Source organism: Mauremys reevesii, linkage group 15 (assembly GCF_016161935.1).
Source record: "Mauremys reevesii isolate NIE-2019 linkage group 15, ASM1616193v1, whole genome shotgun sequence".
Classification (NCBI taxonomy): domain Eukaryota; kingdom Metazoa; phylum Chordata; order Testudines; family Geoemydidae; genus Mauremys; species Mauremys reevesii.
Window position 1 is genome coordinate 4544777 of NC_052637.1, and position 20303 is coordinate 4565079.

Sequence of the window (20303 nt, forward strand, 5' to 3'; positions counted from 1 at the left end):
TTCCCTCATGGGAAACAATAAGCCAGTGTAATAGGTAAAGTTGAATACGCTGTATATGAAATGCAGCAGGTGGGAAATAGATAGGACCAGATCATGTTATGATATTTTGTTTTTATTGCCATAGCATGTAGGCACCAGTCGCTGATCAGGACCCCATTGAGCAAGGCACTGTACAAACATGTAACAAAATCCAGATCTCTGCCCATGTAGGAGATCCCCTCACTCATGGAGCTCTGTTCTTCCACATGGACAAAAAAATACATGTGGGGACTTTTTAAAGTTGCCTTTTGGTATCTGAGATTTTAGGTCACACTCAGATCATTGTCTCAAGCTTTTTTTCTGCAGTCACAAGGGCTAGAAACTTTCTTTAAAAATTAAAACTGAAATGCTCTCATAATCACAGGACAAGAACAGGTGGGGTTTTATGGAAAATATAAAATATTTCAAGACTCTCGATAAAATTATGAAAGAATTGACACCACTTGAATATATTTCAATATATTTCTTTAAACAATACATGAAAAAATGCCATTCAGAACAATGCAGAAATAACCACAAACACTTTCTTGTGATTTGATTTTAAAAAAATATTTCAAAATGAATTTTATTTTGAGTAGATTTCAAATGACAAGCTCAAACTAAAAGGAATGAAAAGATTTATTACTATTATGTTTCTCCTGCATCATTTCTTTTTTAAAAAAACAAAAACAAATAAAACAACATGAGAGTGAGAGCAAGAAAATGAGAAAGTCCCAAAACCCACTGCCCCAAAATTAAAGTGCTTGTGTCCATTCATTTTTTTTTCAAATTATTTCAAGCTATTTTTTTTTAAAAAAGGAAAGATCCATAAACATTTCAAATCAATCAAACAAAAATCATGCAATTTTTTTGATGAAAAATAATTCCCCCTTTTTTAATCATGTCCAGAGATACCCTCATGAATTCTCCCCACTGATGGTTTTTCACACAGGGAATAACCTGTCTCACAATTTCTAATATGGGCCTCTCTTGCCATTATGCCATCAAATCTTTCCTAAACCTAGGACAATAAAATCACCCCTACTGGCCACCCTTCTACAGCTCTGTGGCCACAAAGATAGGAGGCAACATTAATTTATCACAGGATAAATTTATGCAGTGTGTACAAACTGATCACTCAGTGGTTGTTGTGGATCACTTGACATCCATACAGAAGACCAATATGAAGCTAAAAGTGGTGAAATGCCCTCATTGTCCAATTGCATTAAAGATTCTGGCCCAGATTCAGTAATTAAGTCCATCCCTATTCAGCAATACATTTCAAAGGGTGCTTCACTTTAGGCACATGCTTAATTCCCACTGATCTCAAAATGATTAAAGGCTGTAATTTGTTTCCATTGATTCTGGACAAAACTGGACTTTTTTTCCTTTAAAACATCAGAAGCAAAAGGACTCAACCCCAGAGTCAGGTAAAAAACTACTGACTACAAGCAGGCCAGGAAACTACACTGATTGCAGTTGAGTTTGCAGCTGTATGTTTCTTCCTATATTCTAAATACAGGAAGTTACTTTGTTACAAATCTCCCTCTAACTTCACTAAAAACTGGATTGGGCCCAGGGTTGAGTGAAACACAGTAACAGAGGAAATGAATTACTTACTGAATGTACTGTAAAAATCAGGGTTAGGGCCAACAAAATAAACTTGTGCTATAAAAAGTAAAAGCAGTAGAATTAAAAACTCCAAATTACAAATCAAAGTACAAAAACCATAGCAAGTGCTATAATAGAAACAGATGGAATTGCTAAAACCAATAACAATTACTTACTTACATTTTTTTTGATGAGCATTAGCTATTAAAATACAAAATAAACAGCACAATGACATGCATTGCACAGTGATTATACCGATAAATGACAAAGTGTTCAGAGTAATAAGAGTAATAGAAATAACATTTTAAAGGAGCAAAACTATAATTAAAATGGATTACGAGAAGAGAGCACAATTCAGGGAATCACAGCAGCAGATAAAACAAATTTGTGAACTGTTGTGAGATTTCACGTAGACATATAGTGATAAGAGACTATTTTAAATACTCAAAATGTGTGACACAGAGTTTGAGGGAATGTAGGTAAATTATTTCACTGCATCAAGTCTCCTGTAGCAATAAAGTAGCACAAGAGGCAGCACGTTTGTATATATTTTGGTGGCATCCAGAACAGGTCCAACGCAGTTTTGCTGTGGGAGGGGTTTGGGATGCAAGCTATGGCAGGGAGTTTGGGTGAGGAGTGCAGGCTCTGACCTGGGGCAGGGGATTGGGGTGCAGGAGGGGGTGCGGATGTGTGGGCTCTAGGATGGAGTTTAGCACCTCAGCACATTATATAAGAGAAAGGAACTGCAGTGACTTTATATTGACATAGAAACCGATAGAAGACTCTTTTAAATACTCAAAATGTGAGGCAGAGTTTGAGGGAGGGATTGTATGTATAATCTTTCACAGCATTAAGTTTACTGGCTGTAACAGTAAAGTAGCACCTCAGAGAGACTCTGCAGTGTCTAAGCATTGACAAAAAGAACAGGAGTACTTGTGGCACCTTAAAGACTAACAAATTTATTTTAGCATGAGCTTTCGTGAGCTGCAGCTCACTTCTTCGGATGCATAGAATGGAACACACAGACAGGAGATATTTATACATACAGAGAAAATGAAAAGGTGGAAGTATGCATACCAACAGGAAGAGTCTAATCAATTGAGATGAGCTATCGTCAGCAGGAGGAAAAAAAAAACTTTTTGAAGCTCATCTCAATTGATTCATCTCAACAGCATAGAGCCAACATTCATAACTTCAACTAAAAATAATACAGACATACAGACAGCATAATTATAACCAGCAACCCATAACCTGGTCTTAGACACCTTATATGACCCCCTTTACCTAAGATTTGGTGCCACTGCAGGACCTTGGTTGCAACCCATGTTCTATATGGTCCCAATTTATATCAATAATGTCACAAAGGAGAAAAAAATGTCACTTGCTCCTCCAGCCACTCCATAGCACCCACTGGGATGTCCTATGGTCCCACCACTTAGCACAGCTGTCAGTGATTTCAGCTGTTAGCAGGGAAACCTCACCACTAGTGCTGGCTGCACAGCATCTTTCACCAGAGACATCATCCTGTAGACCTGGTTATCAGTGATTTCAACTTTTGTGGTCACTTAACAAAACAAAAGACTCTCTATGGAGCCTAAGAACCTTTATGTCTTTTAAAAAAAGGCCTATCATTCTTAAGCAGCACCCACACTACCAAACAAAGACACCAACCCCCACCTCCACACAGATTTGGCATCTGAGTCCCTTGCTTAGCGGGTTCAGTTGAGTTAAGGGTGACCCTCCCTCAATCAGGACCAGCTCAGCACAGTTCTACTGCCCTTTTCTCACACAACCAGGATAATAACATCCCATGACCCCTGCATTCAATACTCAAGTGATTTGTAACCCAACACCAGCCAAAACTGATCACTTGGGCAACATTACACACCTCGGTCTGCTAGGTACCTGGGCAGAGTGGGTGTGTTCATGTAAATACAGCCTGGTCCTGAAGATTCACACACACACACCCATCCCTAGCTCATCACTAGCTGTCAGGATACAGTTCATTCACACTTTGCATACACCCAGGTCAAAGGATAAAAAAAAATTATTCCCCTACCTTGTTTCTATGTAACAAATGTCACCACAGCTCCAGGGTCTCTGGGGAGCTCCTGACTACCCCTTTCCTTTGAGTTACATTGAATCCAGCAGAAGCCTTTTAAATAAAGTAGCTTATTCTCAAGTATAGATTGTTTCATCTGAGCATCCGGGGTAATTCTAGTGGCTTCTAATGAATGTTTGAATCCTTCCCCCTCTCTGTGCACTGACTGAGGCTCAATGCTAGAGGAAAAGGAGGGGAATAGCAAGAAATCACATGATGTTATTGGCATGAAGAGACAAAAACAACTCAATATTCCTCTTATGGACCACAACTGAGATTTCTGCCCAGTCGTCTGCTTCTCACACAGCTGGTTGGAGCAGAGTCGCAAGAGAGTTTTATGGGGTAAGGTTTTTTGGGTTTTTTTTTTGGAACCTGTCCCAGCAACCAAAAGCTTGGTCCAAGCAACAGGAAAGCTTAGGTGGAGCAACAGGAAGAGAGTTCATTGTTTGGGATCATTTAATTGTGCATTTCTTTGCATTCAAATGTGTCTTGGTGTTGCAAGTCGAACCCTGGCTTATAATAACCCTGTGAGTTTAGTGTATCTTTAACTCTGGATTTCGGAGTTTTCTCAGATTTACTTAGTAGTTACCTATTGACTGTTTGTTTCAATAACTGAGGGCTCAGTGAAACTGCCCACTGCAATATAAAGTTATCTGTGAAAGAGACAGCTTTCTTAAGAGTTAGTCCAAGGCCATTGGTTGTATTTCTGCCATTCTGAAAACCAAGAAAATAATAATTAATAATAAAGAAAGAATATTATCTTACCCTTCAAGTGCAAGCTGCACTGCTCTGACCTGCCTCTGCTAATAACCATACAATGCAGAGGAATAATGAATTTAAAAAGAAATATCCCTGAGTAATTTTTCCTCTAGTAAGTGGGGGATAAAGTAGAAATGTACCACACATACAGATAGTAGCCGTGCCACTGAACACAGGGCTTTTCTTCTATGTAACAGTCTGTATTACGATAGAGTGTCTGCACTAAAATAAATTTTGAGAGATCATTTCCCTACAAATCCTACATTTTGTTTATTAGAACATTTTTCATATAAACTTTTGGTGTTCAGTTCCTGGGGTTTAGTCCTGTACGCAACTTTTTTTAAACTCAAATTTAAAACTCAAAACAAAAACAAAATCAAACAAAATCTCTCCTTTAATAGGCTCCAACTTCATACAAAAGTTTTCTATTCAGAAATGGGATAATGAAAATGACCAATATCCATATCTCACTGGCCTAACAAATAAAGAACAAAATAAATATATAATAGTATTAGATGCTTCCCATTCTCAGATACTATTTCTCTGTATTAAGAATACAGATATTAAGACTGAGAAATTATTTTTATCCACGCCTCTTTTTACTATTGCTTATCAGCTGGGTGAAATGTATCTATTGCTGTGAAATTTATCTGAATTAGTCTTATCCCACATATTTTAAAGTTAGAGTAACCTCCCCTCACTGCTAAAAAAGGAGGAAAAACTACAATTGTGTCAACATATTTGTGGAAGTGGGGGAAAGTGAAATTTACTCAGGTCTGCAGTAAGTTTCTAAAAAGTATTTACATAGATATTATTTTTCATATAAACTTTTGGTGTTCAGTTCCTGGGGTTTAGTCCTGTACGCAACTTTTTTTAAACTCAAATTTAAAACTCAAAACAAAAACAAAATCAAACAAAATCTCTCCTTTAATAGGCTCCAACTTCATACAAAAGTTTTCTATTCAGAAATGGGATAATGAAAATGACCAATATCCATATCTCACTGGCCTAACAAATAAAGAACAAAATAAATATATAATAGTATTAGATGCTTCCCATTCTCAGATACTATTTCTCTGTATTAAGAATACAGATATTAAGACTGAGAAATTATTTTTATCCACGCCTCTTTTTACTATTGCTTATCAGCTGGGTGAAATGTATCTATTGCTGTGAAATTTATCTGAATTAGTCTTATCCCACATATTTTAAAGTTAGAGTAACCTCCCCTCACTGCTAAAAAAGGAGGAAAAACTACAATTGTGTCAACATATTTGTGGAAGTGGGGGAAAGTGAAATTTACTCAGGTCTGCAGTAAGTTTCTAAAAAGTATTTACATAGATATTATTAATGTTATTAATATAATATTAATATTAATGATTATCCACAGCTGCTTTCTCCATCAGTTACCAGTTAAAATTCTGTATTCTTTTAGGCTAGGGAAGATACGGCTTTATTTTAAAATGCTTTTGAAATGAGTTGTGCATTCAATAGGGTGGGACATGAGGCCATGTTACAGTGTCTCCATTGCTGACAGGGAAGGTGTTGTATGCATTCACCCATATGGCCAGCGAGGACAATAGAAATTATGTGCTCCAGTGTCTTTCCAAGTATGAAAGTTTAGGCTGACTGGTCTATAAATTCCCTGAGTCCCCTGTTTAAAGAAAGTTACTATAAGAGATAAAAATGCATGAGTTGAACCCCCTAAAAATCATGAGATTGGCCCAATAAATCATTAAATATAAAAAAAATATTTTTTTTAGATCAGTCCCTTTGTCTTTGATGGACAGCCCCCCCCTCAGCAAAACCTCAGAGTGTGTGACACTTAGTGTTCTCTCCTACACATACTGGGTAAGGCCCCTGCTGCAGGAGCTCTCACCCTGCCCAGCAATTAATCCTGTTCCCTCAGTGCTCCATCAGTTCTGTCCCCACCAACCCCTGAATTCAGCCCCCCTCAGTTCAGTCCCTCAGCCCCCATCATCACAACCCCATCAGTTCAGCACCCCACCTTTCCATCACTCCCACCATCCTCAGTTCACCCTCCCAGCACTGGCCCATCAGCTCAGAACCCACCATTAATACAACCCCCAGCCCATCAGCCCCCACCCCACCCTCCTCACTTCAGCCCCCCGGCAGCCTCCTGGCTGCTGTTTAGCCCTCTCAGCTTCACCTCTGCTCTTCTTAAGGTTCCTCACCCTCCCCAGGCTTGGGGTGGGGGCTGCAGTGGAGTCCCAGTTCCCAGGCTGGCAGGGGAGCAGCCACTGAGGGATGTCAGGGGGAGTCCCAGCCATGTGTGAGGCTTGACAGGGGGCTTATCGCTGTCCATTTTGTCACTGCAAAGGAGGAGGGGAAGAAGAAAGAGGGAGCTAGCACAGGTATGAACATCCAGGCCGGGAATTGTACCTGCCAGCTGCTGTGCAGACATACCCTCAAAGGGCTTTCTCCCGGAATTGCACAGTGGGAGAATTATCTCTGAGAATCCATCGCTGCAGTGCACAGAGCTGGGAAGGACAGGGACCAGAAGGTGGTGAAGGAAGGTGTATCTGGAGGAAAAGTCAGTCTGTGTCTCACTACTGTATCACAGTCGGCAGGCTTAGAAAATGCCATGACCCATGAGTGTTCTATTGACTTCCCAGGCCATCTTGTTCGAACATCGGTTCAGATAATGGGCTTGTGTAATTTGGGTCACTCACTTCTGCACATCAGGTAGCTGGCAGCTGTGTGGATATGCAGAGAGGGTGCTGCAAGCCTCCTCTTCCCTTTCCTCACCATCCACAAAGGCCAGTCACAATCACACTCACTCTCTTGCATTCGAAGAAGTGGGTATTCACCCACGAAAGCTCATGCTGCAAAACGTCTGTTAGTCTATAAGGTGCCACAGGATTCTTTGCTGCTTCTACAGAACCAGACTAACATGGCTACCCCTCTGATACTTGACTCCCTCCCTTGGCATCCCAGGGATGCACCTTGCCCAAAAGGTTGCAGGGAAGAACAGGGTCTTTCCTGCTCTTCCTCCTCTCATGCTCCAGGTCAGCCCATGCAATGAACCAGGATCTTCAAGAAGAGCAGGATGCAGCTCATGTCATCCCACTGTTAGCCAAGAGGGCTTATTTCCCCCCGGAGCTTACCTAATTACACCAAGGAGGCACGGAAGACAGGAAGACGAGTACCACACCCTTTATTGATCAGTCAGCTGAGCGGGTGCTCGCATCAGCTAGTGCCAGAAGAGAGACACACATTACAAGGCCGAACAGGGCTCCTTTTATAACCAGTAACAAACAACTTAGCCTACATCCTTCTACGTCATTTTGCTGACCTATAGAACCTGTAAATGTATCTGTTAGGGGATAATTGGGTACACCGGATACATATATCATTTTGAGGGGGAAACAAGATACATCTGTTGAGGATACATTTATCATTCTAAAGGGGACACAAGATACATCTGTTGACCCTTTGTACTAAATACTTTGGAGACTTACATGGGAACACAGCTGCATATACTTGGGGAGCCAACATATACTTGGGGAGCCAAACAAAACTGATAAGCGAAATAGCTGACATAGGTAGAAACACGTCCTTTGTTCTATTGAGTTCTTCACGCTTTCCAACACCACCTACAACTCAGACTCAGCTTGTTTGATTGGCATGGAGGGGCCCTGCCATAGCCCTAATGCAGTGGCTACATGGAATATTTTGGCCTTTGGAATTTTGTTCCAGTTTTATCACTTCAATTTGATGGAGATGCATCATGTAAAATTCCATTTGTTCTCTGCCATGGCACACTGCCCTTGTGTAAGCAGTTCCACTAATGGCATTTTTTAATTACAGAAACGTGGCATGGGGAACTATTTCATTTTGCAGTCAAAAGCTTTCCCGGATGACAAAAAACATTTGAATTGGCCGTGCACTGGTTCTGCGTGACAGAGTAGCCTCGGCTGGCTCCGTGTGGGGGTTGACAGCAATTTCTAAGTTAAATTAAACCTCACTCATGATCTCAGATAGAACTCTCAAATATCAGGAAGTTTTTTTCAACAGCAGCTTGACAATTTATCCATCTGAAGAGCCATCTTAGGCTATGTTGGCACTACAAAGTTCAAAGTTGATTTAAGTTACATCATTGTACAGTCACTGCTGTAATTAAACCGCTGTTGCATGTCCACACCATGCTTCGTGTGTCAGCAGAGCACATCCACAGCAGGAGCTCTTGCAATGGCACCAAGAGCAGTTCATTGTGGGTAGCTGTCCCACTGTGCAACTGGCTGCAGGGTGCTTTGGGAAGGGTTTGCAATGCCTCATGGGGCAGGTACAATGTCACATGATGCAGGTTTCTCAGCCCCATCATTCCATGGGCATCCTACTAGGTTTCCAGTCACGTTTCAACTGCCCTGGTAATCCATGAGCCAGCCATCTGGGTCAGAAAGCAGGATCCTGCAGTGCTCTAGAGCACTGTGCTGTGCGTTATGTGCACAAGGCTGCAAGAGGAGCTCAATGTGGGGGCGATTCACCATCACCCTGACCCCAGCCTCCTCCTTGTAGAAGTGACAGGTCTGTCGTTCCGCACCAGGGGCAACTATTTACCTCCTGCTCTGCCTGCTGCAGCTCTTTGGGTTTTACACGGCCCTGCCGTGTGTCCATATCACAGCCCTTCCCCTCCATCCCTGCACAAGTTCCGGTGGCTGGATCGGAGCTGGGCCGGCACAGCCTCCTCTCCCCACAGACCCATGAGATCCACCATCTCCTGCAGACTCCAGGCAGGAGCCATTTGCTGCGTGGAGCCGGCCTGCTCAGCTGGGCAGTTGCTATGTGAGCTCCACACTGAGCACACAGGAAGAGCAAGTTCACACCTTCCTGGGGCTTTTACAGGGAAGGGGTGTTCACCTGGGTACCTGGCTGCCAGGCAGCAGGGTTCAGAATGGCAACCAGGGCGGGATTCTGGGATTGACACCTCGTGGAGGCCACGTAGGGAAATGCAAACAACACAGAGTTCACACTGACATTGTGTCGCTCTAACTACGTCACCCTAAGCTCCATGCCTCTCCTTGAGGGGGGGTTATTACGCTGGCGTAACATGCGAGTCGACGCAGCGGGAGGAGCATTGCAGTGTGTACACCTGCATAGTAAGGTTGATGTAAACTGCCGTATGTTGGCAAAACCGTGTCATGTAGCCAGGGCCTTTGAAAGACCAGGAAGTGGTTACGGTGAATAGCCCTGGGGCAGCCAGATGTAGCTCTGCAGGCCCAAACACGCTTGTGAAGGATTCACAAAGGAGCTCAGGCACCTAGAAAATCAGCCAGCTGCCAATCTTGTGAGTGGTGCCTGATCCTGCAGCTTACCAACCAGATTGGGTCCCATTCAAACATCTGTCTACTGGGGCAGAGAAGGTGGTGTTCCCATCACTCTGTCATTATTTATCTAAAGGCGGCAGCAGCAGGGCCGGTGCAAGGAAGTTTCCCACCCTAGGTGAAACTTCCACCTTGTGCCCCCCGCCCAGCCCTGCGGCAGCTCCCCGCTTCCCTCCACCCTGAGGCGCCCCTCCCCCCCATGTGGCGGTTCCCCCTCTGGGTGGTTGTGTGGCACCTCCCCACTCCAGCTCACCTCTGCTCCGCCGCCTCCCTGAGCACGCCGCCCCTGCTCTAATTCTCCTCCCCTCCTAGGCTTGTGGCGCCAAACAGCTGATTGGCGCTGCAAGCCTGGGAGGCAGGAGAAGTGGAGCAGTGACCGTGTGCTCAGGGAGAAGCGCTGTAAAAAAAAATTGGGGGCACTGCTTTTTGGTGTCCCCAAATCTTGGCACCAAGGCAACTGCCTAGTTCACCTTAATGGTAGCACCGGCCCTGGGTAGTGGCAGCTATCTCTCAATACAAACATGATGTCTGCCACGGGGAAAAGATGTTAACACCCTTGGCAGAAGCCTACATCTCTTAATGTGGGGGAGCCAGTGTGCAGGTGGCAACCTCATGAAACTTGAGAGGAAGGAGCCCTGGATCCGGTAGCAGAGACGTCCGAAACAACCAGAGGTCTCTGTCCTGCAGCAGTCCTCATCTGCCTTTACTGCCGCCAGGGGCGGCTTTAGACATTTCGCCGCCCCAAGCACGGCATCATGCCGCGGGGGGCGCTCTGACGGTCACCGGTCCCACGGATCTGGTGGACCTCTCGCAGGCGTGCCTGCAGAGGGTCTGCTGGTCCCGCAGCTTCAGTGGAGCTGTGGGACCGGAGGACCCTCCGCAGGCACGCCTGCAGGAGGTACACCGGAGCCGTGGGACCGGCTACCATCAGAGCGCCCCCCGCGGCATGACGCCTGAAGCCGTGGGACCAGCGGACCCTCCGCAGGCCTGCCACCGAAGGCTGCCTGCCTGCCTGCCGCCCTCCCGGCGACCGGCAGAGCGCCCCCTGCGGCATGTCACCCCAAGCACGTGCATGGCGTGCTGGGGCCTGGAGACGCCCCTGACTGCCGCAGAGAATTGGCACATCCTCAAATAGACCTGTTCTGCCATTGGGGTCTTCAGAAGTTTGGACTCCCATGGGGTTGAAGACCCTCCACCCCACAGGGCTGAAGCGCCAAGACCCCCTCCCCACAGGGCTGAAGCCCTGAGCCACAACAGGTGCCTTTCGTGGGGCTGAAGCCCCAAGATCCCCTCCCCACAGGGAGGAAGCCCAGATCCCAGGCAGGCCCCTTCCATGGGGCTGAAGCCACAAGCCCCAACTCTCAAATGCCACTTTCTGTCTTGGGGCAGCCAAACTTACTGACCCTCCAAGTCACAGTGTCCGGCGTCTTGTTCTCCTAGGAGGGCCACCCTCGGCGAACAGTTCTGAGGGGTGTTCAGACAAAGCACAGTCCAAACTTCTGAGGCTTTCCTGGGTGAATACTCACTTCTTGAGTATTCTGAAATTAACTAGGTGCAGCAGGGGTGGCCAACCTGTGGCTCCGGAGCGCATGCAGCTCTTCAGAAGTTAATATTCGGCTCTTTGCATAGGCGCCGACTCCGGGGCTGGAACTACAGATGCCAACTTTCCAATGTGCCGGGGGGGTGCTCACTGCTTTAACCCCGGCTGTGCCCCAGGCTCTGACCTCATTCCACTCCACCCTACGGCCCCCAGCCCGTCCCATGCCCTCACTCCTCCCACCTTCCCCCCTCAGAGCCTCCTGCACACCGCAAAACAGCTGATCATGGAGAGCAGGAGGCGAGGGAAGGGAGATTGAGGCGCCGATCGGCGGGTCCACCAATGGGTGGGAAACGCCGGGGGTGAGGGGGGGAGCTTATGGAGGGCTGCTGAGGTATTACTGTGGCTCCTTGGCAAGGTACTTTGGTAAATTCAGGCTCCTTCTTAGGCTCAGGTCGGCCACCCTTGAGTTACAGTCTCACCTTCAGTGATGTTGTATAAATCTCTGTCCCTCTTGTGTTCCCTTTTCTTCTCCCTTCTCGTTCATACTGTTCATTATCACTAACCATTTTTCTAGCCCTCATTTCCCATCCCTGTTTATTTCTCTGTGTCTCTTCCACTCTCCTTTGATCCCTGTCACAGACCATCCCCCTCATGTTCTCCATTCTTCCCCGAGTTTACCCCTTCCCCTCTCACTTGGGTGGCGCGACGCGGCACTGGGGGTCGGGGCAGGGACTTAGGTGGGGCAGTGCGGCGCTCGGGGAGGTGGGGGACTTGGGCGGGGCGACTCGACACTCGGAGGGGTGGAGGACTTGGGCAGCGCGAAACTCGGGGGGGGGCAGGGACTTGGGCGGCGCAGTGCGGTGCTCAGGAATGGCAGGGGACTTGGGTGGTGCGACACTCCAGGGAGTGGGGAGGCGGCACTCTTTGTTTTTGCTTGGGGCGGCAGAAATGTTAGAGCCGGGCCTGAGTGGGGCACAGTTAGGTCAGTGCTCAGTGATTTTCAGAATCCTGCCCTTAATTCTCTTAATTCATATTCAGGGGAGTTCGTTCATTCTCTCTCTCTCTCTCTCTCTCTTGTTTTTGCAGGGGGTCACGGGACATTAATATAATTTTACACTGATCTGGTCTTTTTGGTGCAGACTATGAGATGACTGCTGTCACTGCATAATATGCAAATGAGTTCACATAACAATGCATTTATCCCTATTTTTATTTAATGGGTCCTTTGCACTCTTCTAGTCCTCAAACTCTAATATCTCGCTTGTCCTAATCATTGCAGCCTACTCATGAAGTTATACTGTTGTGTTCTCTTTACTCTTCCTGTTGTAGATGACGTTTCAGTGAAGATGACGGTTCTCTCATTCTGCCAGAGCTCTGGATTTGGCTCCTCTCTGCCTGGCTTTATTATTTATTTTATAACTGTTTATGTTCACAAGTTGGAACCAGGTAGGAATCCTCACGGCCTCTGCTGACTCCTAGACGTTTTTGTTTAAGCCCCAGGCCTGCAGTGCCTTACAAATGGGCTGAACTTTATGCAGTGTGAGCAGTCCCAGTGAAGTCAATGGAAGTAATCCCAGTGTGTAAATGTAAGCACAGAGTGGGAACAGGGCCTTACTTGTTGTGTTTTTTAGCTGTGGTTTCTGTTGGTGCTGGACTATTTGATCTGACCTAGGGGTAATTCGCAGTCAGTCTGTTCATACGTGTATTTTGTAAAGATTGCCAAGAAGGCCCAGCTCATTGGATGGACACTCTTTTACTGCGGAGTAATACAAACCTAAAGCATTAAAATGATTAGGTTTTATATTGATAAAAAGAGCCCATAACTCTCTCTTTAGTTGCAAACACAAAGGTGAATGGACCAGTAGCAGTTTGGTTGATTGGTTGGTTTTGTTTGGTTTGTTTTAAAAACGGCTTCCTGCCTCCCTAAGCCTTCAGGACTAATAACTCCCCAACACACCTTATCTCAATTACATCCTCTCCCAGCCATTCCCTTCCTAACAGAGAATGGACTCTAGATGTACTAGCCCAATGGGATGTTACAAAGCTGAAGGTCCTTCACTGAAAGCTTCCCACCACCATTCTTCTCCCACTAAAACTAGCAGGACTGTAAGACTGAGCATCCCAGCTGCTCCCCACCACCATTGTAGCACATGAGGAGAGAGGTGGTAGCCTGGTCCTAAACCATTTAGTGCTTCATGTGTCAAAAACCAGATACTTTAAATTGCACCAGAAATATACTGGGAGCCAGAGCAGATCCCAGCGCTAGGGTTACAGATTTCTGTTTGAAGAGCACAGATAAGGAAACAGGAGGTGACAGCATAGGCAGCAGGTTTGTACAGTTTTTGGTGGTGCCCAACATGGTGGTGCCTCCCCCGCACTCCTGCCCTGTAAGCCGATATATATATTTCATTAAATAGTGTAAACATGGACTGGAAGCCGTAAACATTTAAGTTTCTCTTTATTGCACAATGTCACTATCAGAAAAATCTATTGTTGATTATTAGTGGTCCTACAAATCAAGAATTTGTTGCTGGGATAAAATGAATCTACAATGCGTCAACGCCACAAAATTACAAGGGTCAATTAAAAGTGGAAAGTCAGAAGCAGCACTTGCCTGCTTCAATATACGGTATTATATTTTGTGGGAATGTTCTTAATGTTTTTTCTGAATACTGTGTGGGTGCCTCAGCTTCCCCTGCAAGGTGCCAACTGAAGGTGTTGGAGACAAAGAGATCAGGTGGCCTCCTTGTCCGGAAGAGACACAAAGGCCAGAGGAGGGAGTGTCAGTTTGGAGCTGGCTGGAGAAATGGGGAGAGGCCCAGAACTTGGCTCTGGGCTCCCCATCCCCAAGATGGACCTGACTGAGGGATCCTGTTTTCTATACCTACAAGCTCTATTCTAGACTGTGATCCTGTCATCTAATAAACCTTCTGGCTGAGAGTCACGTCTGACTGCAGAGTTGGGGTGCAGGGACCTCTGGCTGCCCCAGGAACTGCCTGGGCACACTCGCTGCGGAAAGCGCACGGTGTGAAAGGGCTGAATGCTCTGAGGTCAGACCCAGGAAGGTGTAAGCTTCTTGCCCTGGAGACAGTCTGCTCAGAGAGAGGAGGCTCCCCCAGAGTCCTGACTGGCTTTGTATGGAGTAGCTCCAAAGCATCCCAGCATCCCCTTCCACATCATGCACTTTCCGGAAGTCCGCACAGGCACCGACACTCCCTCCTCTGGCCTTTGTCTCTTTTCCAGGCATTAGGAGGCCACATGAACTCTTTGTTCTCCAACACCTTCAGTTGGCACGTTGCAGGAGTGCGGCCCAGGCCATCAGGTGCCCGGAGACAGGGTGTCGGTCATTCTCTGTGCAGATGGCATCACACTGGCCCTCTAGGGCTCTACAACAATCACACCCCCGTATCCCACCATCTAAATTGTTAAGAAATGCATAGGGGAAACTGAGGCACCCACACAGTATTCAGAGAAAACATTAAGAACATTCCCACTTCATAACACCTGTATACAACTAGTTATATACTTTAAAGGGTGTAAAATAATCAAGTACTGTGCTAAACACAATGATACTAGTTAGTAGGGGAGCCAAAAGTGGATGGGAACCTGGGAGGCAGTGACCATGAGATGGTCGAGTTCAGGATCCTGACACAAGGAAGAAAGGAAAGCAGCAGAATACAGACCCTGGACTTCAGAAAAGCAGACTTTGACTCCCTCAGGGAACTGATGGGCAGGATCCCCTGGGAGAATAAACATGAGGGGGAAAGGAGTCCAGGAGAGCTGGCTGTATTTTAAAGAATCCTTATTGAGGTTGCAGGAAAAAAACATCCCGATGTGTAGAAAGAATAGTAAATATGGCAGGCGACCAGCTTGGCTTAAGAGTGAAATCCTTGCTGATCTTAAATGCAAAAAAGAAGCTTACAAGAAGTGGAAGATTGGACAAATGACCAGGGAGGATTATAAAAATATTGATCAAGCATGCAGGAGTGAAATCAGGAAGGCCAAATCACACTTGGAGTTGCAGCTAGCAAGAGATGTTAAGAGTAACAAGAAGGGTTTCTTCAAGTATGTTAGCAACAGGAAGAAAGTCAAGGAAAGTGTGGGCCCTTTACTGAATGAGGGAGGCAACCTAGTGACAGAGGATGTGGAAAAAGCTAATGTACTCGATTTTTTTGCCTCTGTCTTCACAAACAAGGTCAGCTCCCAGACTGCTGCACTAGGCAGCACAGTATGGGGAGAAGGTGACCAGCCCTCTGTGGAGAAAGAAGTCTTTCAGGACTATTTAGAAACTGGACGAGCACAAGTCTATGAGGCTGGATGCGCTGCATCCGAGGGTGCTAAAGGAGTTGGCGGTTGTGATTGCAGAGCCATTTGCCATTATCTTTGAAAACTCATGGCAAATGGGGGAGGACCCGAATGACTGGAAAAAGGCTAATGTAGTGCCCATCTTTAAAAAAGGGAAGGAGGAGGATCCGGGGAACTACAGGCCAGTCAGCCTCACCTCAGTCCCTGGAAAAATCATGGAACAGGTCCTCAAGGAATCAATTCTGAAGCACTTAGAGGAGAGGAAAGTGATCAGGAACAGTCAGCATGGATTCACCAAGGGTAAGTCATGCCTGACTAACCTAATTGCCTTCTATGAGGAAATAACTGGCTCTGTGGATGAGGGGAAAGCAGTGGATGTGTTATTCCTTGACTTTAGCAAAGCTTTTGATACAGTCTCCCACAATATTCTTGATGGCAAGTTAAAGAAGTATGGGCTGGATGAATGGACTGTAAGGTGGATAGAAAGCTGGCTAGATTGTCAGGCTCAATGGGTAGTGATCAACGGCTCCATGTCTAGTTGGCAGCCGGTTTCAAGCAGAGTGCCCCAAGGGTCGGTCCTGGGGCCGGTTTTGTTCAATATCTTCATTAATGATCTGGAGGATGGCATGGATTGCACTCTCAGCAATTTTGCAGATGACAATAAACTGGGAGGAGTGGTAGATACGCTGGAGGGTAGTGATAGGATACAGAGGGACCTAGGCAAATTAGAGGATTGGGCCAAAAGAAACCTGATGAGGTTCAACAAGGACAAGTGTAGAGTCCTGCATTTAGGACGGAAGAATCCCATGCACTGCTACAGACTAGGGACCGAATGGCTGGGCAGCAGTTCTGCAGAAAAGGACCTAGGGGTTACGGTGGACGAAAAGCTGAATATGAGTCAACAGTGTGCCCTTGTTGCCAAGAAGGCTAATGGCATTTTGGGTTGTATAAGTAGGGGCATTTCCAGCAGATCGAGGGATGTGATCATTCCCCTCTACTCAGCACTGGCGAGGCCTCATTTGGAGTACTGTGTCCAGTTTTGGGCCCCACACTACAAGAAGGATGTGGATAAATTAGAGAGAGTCCAGCGGAGGGCAACAAAAATGATTAGGGGGCTGGAGCATATGACTTCTGAGGAAAGGCTGAGGGAACTGGGATTGTTTAGTCTGCAGAAGAGAAGAATGAGGGAGGATTTGATAGCTGCTTTCAACTGCCTGAAAGGGGGTTCCAAAGAGGATGGATCTAGACTGTTCTCAGTGGTAGCAGATGAGAGAACAAGGAGTAATGGTCTCAGGTTGCAGTGTGGGAGGTTTAGGTTGGATATTAAGAAAAATGTTTTCACTTGGAGGGTTGTGAAGAACTGGAATGGGTTACCTAGGGAGGTGGTGGAATCTCCTTCCTTAGAGGTTTTTAAGGCCCGGCTTGACAAAGCCCGGGCTGGGATGATTTAGTTGGGAATTGGTCCTGCTTTGAGCAGGGGGTTGGACTAGATGACCTCCTGAGGCCCCTTCCAACCCTGATATTCTATGATACTCTAAACTGACCACCAAATTTAAGTTGGGTGTTTTTCCCGTCAGGTGAGGACTCTGGGGCAGGGCTGGGGATAAGGAACTTGGGGTGCAGACAGGCTGCCCCAGGGCAAGGGCCAGAGAGGACTCCCCTCCACTCTCCCTGGCAGCAGCAAGCTCCAGGGGAGGGACCCCTCTTCTCCCCCATCCCCAGTCACTGCACATGCTCCTAGGGTCCCTCTCAGGTCCAGAAAGCCCACTCGCCTCCCCTATGGTGGGTACCGGGGGGGGGAGGTGGCCATCACGTGTGGCCTCCCCTGCTGCCACCCCTCACCATAGCCTCACTGGGGATGGGGCCATAGGCGGCAGGTTATATCTGTGTGCGGTGCCCGGGCTCCAGGAATATTCAGGGCTGGGTGCCCTGCTCCAGCAATAGTTGGAGCTTGGTCTCTCCCCCGGCCCTGCCTAGATTGGGTCCCGGCCCCTGCGGGCCTCCCCCTGCCGCCATGGGCGGCAGGTTATATATTTGTGTGGGGCCCGGGCCCCAGCAATATTCAGGGCTGGGCGCCCTGCTCCAGCAATAGTTGGAGCTGGGTCTCTTCCCGCCCGCCCCCGGTCCTGCCTGGATCGGCCCCGGCCACCGCAGGTCTCCCCCCTCGACCCTGCCTGGAGCAGGTCCCAGCCCCCGCCTGCCACCCCCCCTCCACGTGTCGTCCCCCCCCTCCGCCGCGTTGTGTTGCGTCCCTGCCTGACAGAACGCAGCGCGCCTCTCCCCTGCCTGCTGCCCGGAAGGCTCCCAGCAGATTTGCTGTCGGCTGCCGCCGGCTCCGAGTGCCTGCCCTCCGCCCGTACTGGCAAGGCAGGCCGCCCTTACCCTGAGCCTCTCCAACCCCAAACCCTCAGCCCCAGCCAGAGCCCTCATTCCCCTGCACTCTAATCCTCAGCCCCAGCCCTGAGCACCCCACATCATGAACCCCTCATCCCCTGCACCTAATCCTCAGCCCCAGCCAGAGCCCTCATCCCCCCTGCACCCTAATCCTCAGCCCCAGCCCTGAGCACCTCCACAGCATGAACCCCTCATCCCCCTGCACCCTAATCCTCAGCCCCAGCCAGAGCCCTCATCCCCTGCACCCTAATCCTCAGCCCCAGCCAGAGCCCTCATCCCCCCTGCACCCGAATCCTCTGCCCCCGCCCTGAGCGCCCCCACATCATGAACCCCTCCTCCCCCCGCCCCCAAATCCGCTGCCCCAGCCCAGAGCGCCCCCACATCATGAACCCCTCATCCCCCCGCACCCTAATCCTCTGCCCCAGCCCTGAGCGGCCACCCCCCCGCTCCTCAGGCGGAGCTGGTAGCGCGGCCCTTCCCCGGCTGCAGAGGAGGGGCCGCTCCTCAGCTTTTTCGCGCCACTCTCCCGCGGGCAGCGGCCACCCCCCCACCCTCCAGACGGGAACCAGTAGCATGGCTCTGCCTGGACAGCAGAGGACGGGGAGAACATGGCGTGACGGCGGGCCGCTCCTCTTGGACTTGTCCCCGCCTCCTCCTCCCCTCTGTGCCGCCTCCTGCCAGGGGAGGGGAGAGAGGAAAAGAGCGGCAGCCCGGGCTGAGCCCAGCTCGTGCCACGGCGAAGATCAAGGACGGATCCAGCAGCAGCCCCAACCCCCGGGGCCCTGGGAGTGGCGGTGACGGGACATGAATCTACCTCAACCCAATCCACAGCAAGGTAAGAGTTGGGCCGGGTGGGAGGGTCTCAGGGACCCCTGGGGAGCGTCCGCCTGCTGGAGCCCCAGAGGCTGCTGCTTATCTCCCTAGCCCCTCACAGCACTCCAGTGCCTGGAGTGTCCTTCTGCCTCCCTTCCTGCAGGGGACGAGTGACCTGGCAGAGAGGTGCAGCATCTGTCCAGCAAGCCCAGCACCTTTTCCTTGACTCCTCCAGCCCCAGAGCTCACTCCATTGCATGCCCCTCGGGCTCCAAGCTGGGCGGCCTCAGGGTGCTGGTGCCTGGAGTCTCCTTCGGCTTCCCCCTCTGCAGGGGGCGAGCGGCCTGGCAGAGAGGTGCAGCATCTGTCCAGCAAGCCCAGCACTTCTTCCTTGGCTCCTCCAGCCCCAGAGCTCTCTCCATTGCATGCCCCTCGGGCTCCCAGCTGGGCAGCCTCAGCGCTGAGAAAACACCAGCAGGGCTGGGTCCAGTGTGTATCCGAGTTCGTGGGGAGCTCTCTCGCGCCAATGACTAGCACCTTACCTGCGGCAAGTACAATAGTGCAACAGGAGCGTGACGTGAAAAATGTCACATTGTGACACGGTCACTCAGATCACGATTACGTGTGTGTACTGTGCTGCCCTATCGGTGCCATTTGCGCTAACTTCCATTTTGCGTCAGTGCCACTGGTTATAGGGCTAAAATGCCGGGACAAAAACGAAAACGACTTTCCGGTGCTGCTTACCGGCAACAAAGAGAAACGGCAAAAATAATTAGAAAAACTATCTCATACTTCAAAAAAGTATTTTTAAAAAGTTGACAATCAGGGAGAAAGCTCTAAGCAATGCACTGAAGGTGATTATTATTATGAACAACAATCTGACCAAAGGTTATCTTTGCTAACTGATAAAGGCGAACAATCACAGTCCATCCAATGATTTACTACTTCAGCTGAAGAGTCCAGAAATGAACAAGTGTTATCCAAAACAAAAATGGAAGAACAATTATTGGAAGGTGGAGAGACTGACATAGGATCAGATCCAAGTACATGGCCGACAATAATTACTGATACAATCCAAATTATTATTGTGAAAAAGGTCCTTCAAAACTAGATCCTACATTTGAATATCCATTTAATGAGTCGAATCATCGATTTATGCCATCCAGAATGAAGAAAAAAAATGAAAAATGGGGAACAGATTAATAGATCGTGGTTAGTGTATTCACAGACCAAAGATGTAGTTTTTTGTTTTTGCTGCAAACTCTTCTGTATCTCGGACATTCTTCTGGCAACTGCAGGTTTTAATGACTGGCGAAATTTGCATCAGCATTTGAATGAACATGAAAAATCAAAAAATCATTTACACTCATTGACAAATTGGATTGAGCTGTCAAACAGATTACGTTCCGGTACAACAA

At 47.9% G+C, this 20303-nt stretch overlaps 1 protein-coding gene across 1 annotated transcript in view; it reads right to left on the bottom strand.

Moving 5' to 3' along the window:
- The window catches only part of LOC120383512 (butyrophilin subfamily 3 member A2-like), a 51708-nt gene extending 47760 nt beyond the window's left edge, over positions 1–3948 (bottom strand). Inside the window, exon 1 of the mRNA XM_039501682.1 lies at positions 3689–3948. The gene's annotated coding sequence lies outside the window, so the exon portion shown is untranslated. The remainder of the gene's footprint in view (positions 1–3688) is intronic.
- Between the last annotated feature and the right edge of the window lie 16355 nt (positions 3949–20303).